Source organism: Ips typographus, linkage group LG13, assembly GCF_016097725.1.
Source record: "Ips typographus isolate SLU linkage group LG13, UJ_Ityp_2.0, whole genome shotgun sequence".
Lineage (NCBI taxonomy): Eukaryota > Metazoa > Arthropoda > Insecta > Coleoptera > Curculionidae > Ips > Ips typographus.
The window spans coordinates 6,824,484-6,836,754 of record NC_138434.1 but is presented as its reverse complement, the minus strand read 5'-3'; the positions used below and the strand labels follow the sequence as shown (position 1 = coordinate 6,836,754).

Sequence of the window (12,271 nt, the reverse complement as noted above, 5' to 3'; positions counted from 1 at the left end):
GGAGTTAGGGTTGCGTCTAACTTCTGTTTTTCGAGACGGTTGAGAGTGTCCATAGTTTGACGTAGCACATGAACACAATTTCGTTCGTTATCTCCCGATTGTCTCAACTTATCTAGTGCGAGAGTCAGGAAATTCTCTTGCTCTGTGATGAACTTTTGAATGGCGTGTTCAGTGTCTCTAGTAGTCTGAGCTTGAGCCCTCTGCCGTTCCATTCATATGCCTTTTATCATTCCCAGAGCTTGGGCTTCAGATATCTCGTTGTTCAAATATTCATATAGGGTAATATTAAATAATCCTCGGTCAACAAAGCTAGAATTTTTGGAGTATTCTTTGATTAACTTACCCCCAAGATTGTTGTTCTTGGCATAAGATATCAACAACTTATAAGCAGACTCCACGTCTTCTAGATCAACCTCAGGTAAATCAGAAGATGATTCTTTTCCTTCCAGGACAGTCACCCATTCAGGTTGGGAAGACCCTGCAGTTGATACAGAGGACAGTCCCGTTAGGGTGGGAACTCCTTCGGTTAGAGTTGGAATGGAAGATAAGGCAAATAAAATTACCCGGCGCCTCCACCAAATGTCACGTTTAAATTGTAAAAGCCCTTTTGGCCCAACAAGTTAAACGAGACGTGCGTTTATTACTTTAATAAACGCCTTTACCGAGATCTTGTTTCAGAGGTAGAATCAAACCACTTGGTAGAAAAATATAATTTAATAACTAAATAATAGTTAAAACTAATTGACAAAATGGTTGGTTTATCAACTTGGTGAATCGGAATAAAACCTTCAACATAATTCCCAAAGTAACACTTTAAACAATACCTTTTACATGCACAAAATATTACAATAACAAATCTGTACTTACATTTGTTAAACAATTATGAGGGCAGCTTCGTGGAGGGTTTGGCACTCGCGATTTATTATAGTTTAAGAGATGGTTTACTATTTAATTAATTTGTAAACCCGGTGCGGGTTGCAGAATTCAGGACGACTACATTCTGTGGCGTGAGCGGAGTCTTCTGGCTAGGTACTGCCTTCTCCGACGTGGTGCACAGCAAAACTGGATTGATTGGAATGAACTGATTGAATTGAACTGAACTCCTCTCTAGGGTGCAACCTCTTTTTTATAGCATTCCACACACTGATTCCACCAATCAAAACTCCCAGACCTGGCCTCGTCTAGCCGACAACTCGTGACGACCTTCGACCATCGGTACTTGGAAAACATTCCACATTATTTCGCAATTCAGCAAATGCATCTTAATTGCAGTTGCACTCCGACCGCATTCCACAATTTTAATGTTTCCGCTCAAGTAATATAAACATTTTTTAATGTTTTCGTTCAAGTAATAAATTTGATTTATTATCCTTCGTGACACTATGATGAGCCATTATTGTTGTTGGAACTCCCGATGGGCCTGTACGTTGATACGGAGGTCCAAGCAAGCCGAATCATCGATTCAATAATCGACTCACACCACAAACATTTATGGAACAGTGATCACAATGGTGTTCAGTGATGTGAAATGCGAAGTTTGGCTCATAGGACTAAGCCTCTATTAAACTTTTCTCAGTGTTGCAATATTTTTTGTTCTGCCAGTGCCGGAACCGAATAGATTAAAAGTGCATGATATTGTTTATGTATAATTGCAGGAGAAAGTACTAACTTATTATTAAGAAATGATTGTAACTTAACTGAGTACTATGAAATACTCACATATGTAAACCTACTAACCATTTATCATAATACCTTGGTATGAACACATGTAATTTTTGAATTTATGTTAACGATATGTTTTTTCTATTGTTTAAAGTTTTTATTATTGTTCATATAAAACTGGGGACCAGTTTTTCTGGGGCGGAGGCATATGTCACGAATGGAAAATCCGTTAATTGGAAAGATGGACTGATTAACTTAAGAAACATAAAAGTATTCGAGTATTGCGAAATATTAAGCGCACGAGGCAAGGTCGCATCACGATGCACCGAATGTGTCATGCACCGAGTGCACCGTATCGGTGATGAGTCACCACCACCTACTTTGCAGAAATGTGAAAAACAAGCGACAATAACAAATTGCGTCAGCCGATCAATCGGGTATAAAATACGCCGATTTTAGCAGTATAGGATAAGTGTGAACCGATCAACGGTAGTGCGACCAGCTGACCCGAGAAGTCGAAATGTCGACTCTCCTCGGGAAAAGATCAAGTTAATTAGTCCGTTCTCCAAAGTTATTCAAACGCGAAGTGACCAAGCCATCGCCAGGAAAAGCTAAGTCCTTAGCTTATGACTATGTAAGTACAATTGTTAATTGTCAACTTTTTGTATGTTTACAACCGTATTGTGCATCCATTTGTGTATACTATATTTAATAGATTTAAGTGTTGTATGAGAAAAACTCAGCGTTTGATTTCATCCCTAAAACTGAGATCCCGGCGCGACGTTTAACGTCGTGAGTCAGTTTAATTGGTGAACCCAGAAGGGCTCATAAATTAAACGTGACAATATTCATAATTAAATTTATAGATCTTATCTCAAGAACATAATGGAAATTACAAAACACTATTGATTCATGGTGTCGTACAGCACGATTCCATAACCACCAATCCTTATCGCGTTGATTAACAACTCCAGTAATATTTTGGACACGCTTGTCAACTGGAGCTTCATAGAAATCATGCACTTCCTTTATTCTTAATGTCACGTCAATATTTGGATTAAACAATCATTACATGTAGTGGCATCATCCTTGAACTTTATGTTATTTTGCTTTAAAACCTGCTGGACATGCTGAAAATTCACATGGGCCATTTTACAGTGCCAACTATTGACGCTTTCAACTACATAAGCAACATTAGAATTAACAGTTTGAACATCCTTTTTAGATCTAAATAACATTTTAAACAGTTTACCGCTCCGCATGGCTATGGCTCTAGTACAATTTTTACTATCAACAATTTTACACTTTTCTTTTGAAGATTTCATCAACATACCCTTATCTAAAGCTTTACTTACTGAGAATAGGTTTATCTTCAGCTGTGGTACATACAAGACGTCTGTCAATTCTGTTCTCATCCAACAACTGCCATTCCAAGCCTCTAAGACTATCAGTCCAACACCCATAACGTTAATGAGTGAACCATCACCAATTTTAACTGTCCTGTTAGCTGAATAGTCTAAAAATGCAAAATTGTTAACATCATGAGTCATGTGATCTGACGCACCACTGTCTAAACACCAATCACAACCATTTAGCTTGGATTCAGCGATTAAAGTAAACGCCTGTGGTTGGTTTTCCAATTCCAGCAAACTTACGAAGGCATTGCCACTTTCGTCACCTCTATGTGATGGTCGTCCATGTTTATTCCAACAATTTTGAGCAGTATGATCATTTTTATGACAGTAGCCACATTTTAATTGTGCAGATCTACTATTAAATCTGCCATGTGCATTATGAGTCCTTGAATTTCCCGGACGAGCATAAAAACAGTCTTTTTTTAAATGTCCAGGCTTGTTGCATGCAAAGCATTTAATATCTACTCTTGCATCTACTTTCACTTCAAAATCATTTTGCTGACCTTTCTTATTCCTGACTTCTTCCACTAGTAACCGTGATGTTAGATGGTTGAGGGTTTGTTGTTCAGCAGGAGTTGATTCCCATGCCGAAACGAAATACTTCATGTTATCAGGAAGAGACATTAGAATTTTAGTGACAATCATTTTATCACTAAGCTCTTCACCAAGATGCTTGAGTTGGGTTTTTAAATCTTCTAATTGTGAAATAAAATCAGCAATACTTGAGACATTGTACTTTAAATTAAAAAACTTTTGTTGAAGCAAGTGTACTGATACTTCCGACTTATGTTCATAAATTGCTATTAGTTTGCTCCACATTTCTGAAGAAGTAGTACATGATAGAATGTGATTTACCGGATTTTCGTCCAGCCTTGTTACTAAAACCTCCTGGGCTTTTGCATCTTTTTTATCCCATTCATCTGTGTTAGTGTGTGGCCTTCCTTGTTCTCCTGACACAATTCCATATAATCCCTTGGACTTTAGCACTATTATCATCAGGAACTTCCAAACATTCCAATTGTCCCAATCCCCCATTCAACTTTACGATAAATCCTTCTTTTTGATCCATGGCTGATTGAAAAACTTAACAAGTCGTTACACCGCGTTAGTCCTTACAATCGCCACACAATTTTTACGACGTGTTCCCGACAAAAAAAACCGAAAAATTAAAAATAATCGGGACTTATTTTTTATTCGGTACACAAGCAGTTATCGACAGAAGTTATTGTTCTAGATATCGATACTGGAGCTCATCCCTGGTGTACTATCGTAACCTCAAAAAGAACAACTCGTGTGCCCCGTTTTCTTTTTCACTTTTTCGACTTTCAAACCTTCACTTGGCTACCTGGGCCCATAACCTTTTGCAGAGTAGCTCTTGTAGACTTAATAAAACATTTTGGGAACTTTAACTGTTTAATTATATATGGTAAAAGTGCAAAATACAAAGAGTGAAAGGACCGGCTACATAATCTTTTATTACTTGTTTTTAGACTACTACTTGAAGTCAGGTCGACCGCAATCCGGCACTATGCCCGAATCCGGAAAACCTGGCGCAGGTGCAAGAAGGGGGGCCCATTATTCAGCAACAAACTGAAGAAGTTCTTAGACACGCGGTAACACAGCCGTTTATCGCGCAATTAGAACCGTTTGACGACATGGGGCCATATGCTACTTATCAGCAGCTATGAGGTCTACAATTTAATTTATGTTACCTTATTATTGTTTTGTATTTTAATGGCTATATATATATATGCATATGTTGATACAGACGTGATATACACAAGTGGATGATATATAAAAAAAAGTATATAATAAAAAAAATTTTTGGAATGTATGATGTCATATTATCCCCAAATGGCGAGTATAAGTCATGAAATTAATCCAATTATTTTTTAGCGCCATGAACTAATAGGTGTGATAAAAAATGTTTCGCTGAAGAGGCGAATATTCCTGACACGACGCCCCGACAATCTTGTTGGTTGATAACGAGCTACTAACATAAAAGTTCGACGTTGCTTACATGACTAATTTTGATCACGCGGTGCATACACGGGATTCCTTGCTTTACAGCATTTGGAAAATGAATTTCACACGTTCCATTTTTTATTTTTTAATGGAAAATGGATCGTACATACTAACAAATGAATAACGGTTACAAATGATGCTAAAATTAATTTTGTTATAAGACATAATATTGCATATTAAGCCTTAAGTAGCACATACTAACCTTTTGTCTTATATTTCATGTAACACTGAGGGCTATGTAAGAAAGAGGCGAACTATTGTCACGTTTAAATTGTGCCAACAAGTTAAACGAGACGTGCGTTTATTACTTTAATAAACGCCTTTACCGAGATCTTGTTTCAGAGGTAGAATCAAACCACTTGGTAGAAAAATATAATTTAATAACTAAATAATAGTTAAAACTAATTGACAAAATGGTTGGTTTATCAACTTGGTGAATCGGAATAAAACCTTCAACATAATTCCCAAAGTAACACTTTAAACAATACCTTTTACATGCACAAAATATTACAATAACAAATCTGTACTTACATTTGTTAAACAATTATGAGGGCAGCTTCGTGGAGGGTTTGGCACTCGCGATTTATTATAGTTTAAGAGATGGTTTACTATTTAATTAATTTGTAAACCCGGTGCGGGTTGCAGAATTCAGGACGACTACATTCTGTGGCGTGAGCGGAGTCTTCTGGCTAGGTACTGCCTTCTCCGACGTGGTGCACAGCAAAACTGGATTGATTGGAATGAACTGATTGAATTGAACTGAACTCCTCTCTAGGGTGCAACCTCTTTTTTATAGCATTCCACACACTGATTCCACCAATCAAAACTCCCAGACCTGGCCTCGTCTAGCCGACAACTCGTGACGACCTTCGACCATCGGTACTTGGAAAACATTCCACATTATTTCGCAATTCAGCAAATGCATCTTAATTGCAGTTGCACTCCGACCGCATTCCACAATTTTAATGTTTCCGCTCAAGTAATATAAACATTTTTTAATGTTTTCGTTCAAGTAATAAATTTGATTTATTATCCTTCGTGACATTTGCCCCTCCTCCATGAAACTGGTCCTCCAGTTTAAACTAAGAGAGGTAACTCCTACATTTGACAATGCTAATTATTAATCTAGTTATCGCTAGCCTTATATAAAATTCATCTCATTATAATATTATTAGAAAAATGGAGTAAGAGAAAATTTTGATTTTAATTTTAATTTTCTTTTTCATATATTTTCTGAAAAGCTTACTTTCTCCATTTTCCGTCATCGCTTCGTCGTACCTAAAAATTATAGTAATCCTAATCATTAAACTAACCCTTAAATTAACATAACACATTTGAAATCTTGGGGAGCGCTTAACTACGCACCATATACTTCAATATACGCAGTTTTGATTTTGCGATTTGTATTGCGCCATTGTTCGCACAAAAATGTTTGTCACAATCATAAATTGCCCTGTCCATGACTTTGTCCCTCATTGGTCACCAAATAGTACAGTAGTTGAAGTCTAGCAATGTCAATTTCATAGTCCTTCCTGCTTAAGTTTCATTAACATCACGTGGTTGACGTTGGTGATAAGGTTAAGTGTCATCTTTATTGGTCTTCCAATACTGGCTTTGCACAGCGTCACTTAGTACATTGGCTCCTTATGGCTCCCTCAAGTGCATGGTTTGTTTACATATAATGAAAACAAGAACAAAGGTTAATATGTGTTCATTAAGGCCTAATATACTTATATTAAAATTCTAATTTGCATGCAATCTTGCGTATTACTTTATAAAGTTAATTGACATGTAAAAATAATCGGGAATCCGGTCCTGAAACTAAAAAGTTTGAACTCCGTAAATATAAACGACTCGCTCTAGACGCTCTAGTTTTCATGTTATGGAAAGTAGAACGTATTTGCCTGTTTCAAAAAATACAGAAACATTAACCGTTTCTAATTAACTTCAAATCCTTTTGGAGAAGATTTTTTTTATCAAAAATTGGATGTAATGTCCTCAATCAAATACTTTTCCCTCATTGATTTCTGTAAAAATAAAAATATGTTATTAGTATGCAAACGCAAGTATTAAATGATTAACTTAAATCATTTCTGGCTTGGTTTATTTTTAATAAAAAATAAACTCTGATTATTGCATTACCACAAATTTGCATTGTCCGTCTTAGTTTCACTTTGCCTTACTAAGCGGAATCAAGGCTAAAGTTTGTCATCATTCGGATTATCAGCCGGACGATAAGCAGCGATGTTCGCTTTTGCTTTAGTCCAAGAGCTGATGTATTTTTGTGTGTAACTTTTTATTTCGTGTGGTATAATTCAAAATATACCATGTATCTGTCTTACTATTTTCCAAATAGTATAAAAACCAGCATAGGTAATAAGTAGTCTGTTGACATTTTGACCGTGCAATCCAGTCTTTATTTGTCAATGTTCAATAAGTATTTAGCCCAGCTTTGTTTCATAAAGTCTTCAATCAATCGATTTACTCATACAATGAAAAATCACGATATAAAACTCAAGTGTACACTTCTTCACTTTTATAATAACAATGGCAATTTTTCTTAATAATTATTCTCATATGCTAAAAATTTGCATGTCAAAATGAAATTACAATGATATTTATCCATACGCAGTTTTTGTGAACGTTCGTACCGCGATGACTTAAATAACAAAGTGATCACCATCTGCCTGCGGCATAAGAAAAGAATTATCTAATCAAAAAAAACAAAATATATCCTACTGTAGGATAATTCATTTAAGCAAATAAAAGTAAATCATTTTTATAACTTAATTATGAGCATTTTGACTTTATCGGGCTTGTAACTTGTAACTTTGAATTATTCAGCAGTTCAATATTTGTTTCAAAAAGTAGTCGTAGTCAGTCTGCTAGAAATTTGTACAACTTATTGTACATCGTAATGAGACGATCCTATAAACGGAATTAAGGTAAACGATTAAAGCAACTAATACGCAAACTTCCAGGATAACGTATAACCGGTTGCTGTCAGGAATAGGAATCTCCGTTGCCTGAAAATATTGACAAATTTGCTACTTTATATGGACCTTTTTATATCCGAGTTTAAAGAAGTCTAGTATCAATTTGCTTCAAAGACTCAATTTTCAAAACTTAATAAACGTATGTATAAGGTTTCATCATTCAATTATTTCAGCCTGCTATTAGTTTTCGCATTCAAAAATGCTTATGGTTTGTTCTTTGAGAAAAAATCATGCACCGCCCTAACATTGAAAACAGCAAACAGTATTGCTGTGTGGCACTAAAACAAATATCTCTCAACATGTACAGACCTCTCTGTATCAGAAACTTCTCAACTGAGAAGGGAAAAATCAGAAACAACTACTTTGAGAGCTAATACTCCTACCAACATTGAATTATACTGTTTTTCCTGTTGAATTCTTGAGTATTTAAATTACTCCTTTATAAAAGATACCAATATTTTTTCATTGGCAATTCAGTAATTATTTTATTTAATCATGAATCTTGAGCTGGACATCTTCGTACAGATGCACCAAAAATAGTTCAACTGCATGTAAGTTGAAACTTTAGTACTCATAAAACTCATTACAACGGGTCGGTTAAAGAAACAAACTCTATGTGCCACTTACATAATAAGGTATTACGCTCAGCTAGCGTTTTTCACCTCAATTAAATAGCAGGTTAAAATTATTTAACAGGTTGAAATTCAGCAGAAATAAAGTAAAAATAAAATCACATTATTATGATGTGTGGGTCCTATCGTCTCATTCGAGTAGTATGTGTGTTGAATGTTTTAAATATCACCTCAGAAATACTTTATTACAAATGTATCATGGTACATTCGTATTCAAAAAAATAACTTGGGTCACTTTTTAAATCAGTTGTCATTTTTTTCCATAGTAAAATCAAGTTTAATTATTATTAGCCAATGCTACATTTCGACTTGTTATTCCATGTAGGTAAATTATCATGTGCATTTAGAAAAAAAAAAAACATTAAAATTCATCAATCAGCAGTTTTCTTATCGACACCTTCGCGGCGATGCGACGAGACGAGTGCAATAAAGCAAGTCGGTCACACCGGCACGCGGCGTCAAATAGAACTAATTAGTCTGCTTTACTTTATTTTCCACTAATGTCGCGATTTTTGCAAGCAACCAAATAATAACCTTCGATTTTTTTTATGTACTGTTCGTTTTCAAACGATAGAAACATATCGAAATCCTCTTTAACTCTGCACTATGCTTTTATTTAAAGCGGGTACCTACACATAATAAGTAAACCTTATATTAAAATTATTTGTCGACAAATAGAAGTTTCATTCCGGCACATTTTTTGTCGTTATCGGGAATGCTTGACCTCGACATCGAAATAACACAATCCGCTTTTATTTTTAACTTCCCATTTAGAAGACATCTAAAAATTAATTTAATAGCATGCTGCAGTATGTAAAATTAAATTTTTTCTCCAAACTATTTGATTTTTTTTTTTTTTATTTTTTTATTTTTTTCTAAATCTACTGAAGGCTTAAAACCCATTTTCTGTTATCAGAATGACTAGGGTTGTCTTTCCGGAATTTTTTGATGAACTCTGCAACTTGAATAGAAGTTAGAAGGTCACTTGGTACCCCTATTAAGAAGTCCCCGGCTTGTTTCCAGAAAACGAAATTAATAGGAGATTTAATCACCTGATATGAAGTAATGATACCTCCTACATTGCATCCGAGCTGGAGATTTCCAAATGCAATACTTGTTTCCGGTGGTTCTGTGGAAATAGAAGAAGGCGGGGAGGTTGATTTTGGAGTTAGGGTTGCGTCTAACTTCTGTTTTTCGAGACGGTTGAGAGTGTCCATAGTTTGACGTAGCACATGAACACAATTTCGTTCGTTATCTCCCGATTGTCTCAACTTATCTAGTGCGAGAGTCAGGAAATTCTCTTGCTCTGTGATGAACTTTTGAATGGCGTGTTCAGTGTCTCTAGTAGTCTGAGCTTGAGCCCTCTGCCGTTCCATTCGTATGCCTTTTATCATTCCCAGAGCTTGGGCTTCAGATATCTCGTTGTTCAAATATTCATATAGGGTAATATTAAATAATTCTCGGTCAACAAAGCTAGAATTTTTGGAGTATTCTTTGATTAACTTACCCCCAAGATTGTTGTTCTTGGCATAAGATATCAACAACTTATAAGCAGACTCCACGTCTTCTAGATCAACCTCAGGTAAATCAGAAGATGATTCTTTTCCTTCCAGGATAGTCACCCATTCAGGTTGGGAAGACCCTGCAGTTGATACAGAGGACAGTCCCGTTAGGGTGGGAACTCCTTCGGTTAGAGTTGGAATGGAAGATAAGGCAAATAAAATTACCCGGCGCCTCCACCAAATGTCACGTTTAAATTGTAAAAGCCCTTTTGGCCCAACAAGTTAAACGAGACGTGCGTTTATTACTTTAATAAACGCCTTTACCGAGATCTTGTTTCAGAGGTAGAATCAAACCACTTGGTAGAAAAATATAATTTAATAACTAAATAATAGTTAAAACTAATTGACAAAATGGTTGGTTTATCAACTTGGTGAATCGGAATAAAACCTTCAACATAATTCCCAAAGTAACACTTTAAACAATACCTTTTACATGCACAAAATATTACAATAACAAATCTGTACTTACATTTGTTAAACAATTATGAGGGCAGCTTCGTGGAGGGTTTGGCACTCGCGATTTATTATAGTTTAAGAGATGGTTTACTATTTAATTAATTTGTAAACCCGGTGCGGGTTGCAGAATTCAGGACGACTACATTCTGTGGCGTGAGCGGAGTCTTCTGGCTAGGTACTGCCTTCTCCGACGTGGTGCACAGCAAAACTGGATTGATTGGAATGAACTGATTGAATTGAACTGAACTCCTCTCTAGGGTGCAACCTCTTTTTTATAGCATTCCACACACTGATTCCACCAATCAAAACTCCCAGACCTGGCCTCGTCTAGCCGACAACTCGTGACGACCTTCGACCATCGGTACTTGGAAAACATTCCACATTATTTCGCAATTCAGCAAATGCATCTTAATTGCAGTTGCACTCCGACCGCATTCCACAATTTTAATGTTTCCGCTCAAGTAATATAAACATTTTTTAATGTTTTCGTTCAAGTAATAAATTTGATTTATTATCCTTCGTGACACTATGATGAGCCATTATTGTTGTTGGAACTCCCGATGGGCCTGTACGTTGATACGGAGGTCCAAGCAAGCCGAATCATCGATTCAATAATCGACTCACACCACAAACATTTATGGAACAGTGATCACAATGGTGTTCAGTGATGTGAAATGCGAAGTTTGGCTCATAGGACTAAGCCTCTATTAAACTTTTCTCAGTGTTGCAATATTTTTTGTTCTGCCAGTGCCGGAACCGAATAGATTAAAAGTGCATGATATTGTTTATGTATAATTGCAGGAGAAAGTACTAACTTATTATTAAGAAATGATTGTAACTTAACTGAGTACTATGAAATACTCACATATGTAAACCTACTAACCATTTATCATAATACCTTGGTATGAACACATGTAATTTTTGAATTTATGTTAACGATATGTTTTTTCTATTGTTTAAAGTTTTTATTATTGTTCATATAAAACTGGGGACCAGTTTTTCTGGGGCGGAGGCATATGTCACGAATGGAAAATCCGTTAATTGGAAAGATGGACTGATTAACTTAAGAAACATAAAAGTATTCGAGTATTGCGAAATATTAAGCGCACGAGGCAAGGTCGCATCACGATGCACCGAATGTGTCATGCACCGAGTGCACCGTATCGGTGATGAGTCACCACCACCTACTTTGCAGAAATGTGAAAAACAAGCGACAATAACAAATTGCGTCAGCCGATCAATCGGGTATAAAATACGCCGATTTTAGCAGTATAGGATAAGTGTGAACCGATCAACGGTAGTGCGACCAGCTGACCCGAGAAGTCGAAATGTCGACTCTCCTCGGGAAAAGATCAAGTTAATTAGTCCGTTCTCCAAAGTTATTCAAACGCGAAGTGACCAAGCCATCGCCAGGAAAAGCTAAGTCCTTAGCTTATGACTATGTAAGTACAATTGTTAATTGTCAACTTTTTGTATGTTTACAACCGTATTGTGCATCCATTTGTGTATACTATATTTAATAG

General features: G+C 36.1%; 1 long non-coding RNA gene across 1 annotated transcript; it reads left to right on the top strand.

Moving 5' to 3' along the window:
* Positions 1 to 237: 237 nt before the first annotated feature.
* LOC145736971 (uncharacterized) lies at positions 238 to 7,954 on the top strand. The gene is made up of 2 exons (XR_014180157.1): positions 238 to 2,296; positions 4,568 to 7,954. It is a non-coding gene; the product is annotated as an uncharacterized LOC145736971 (long non-coding RNA).
* Positions 7,955 to 12,271: the final 4,317 nt, after the last annotated feature.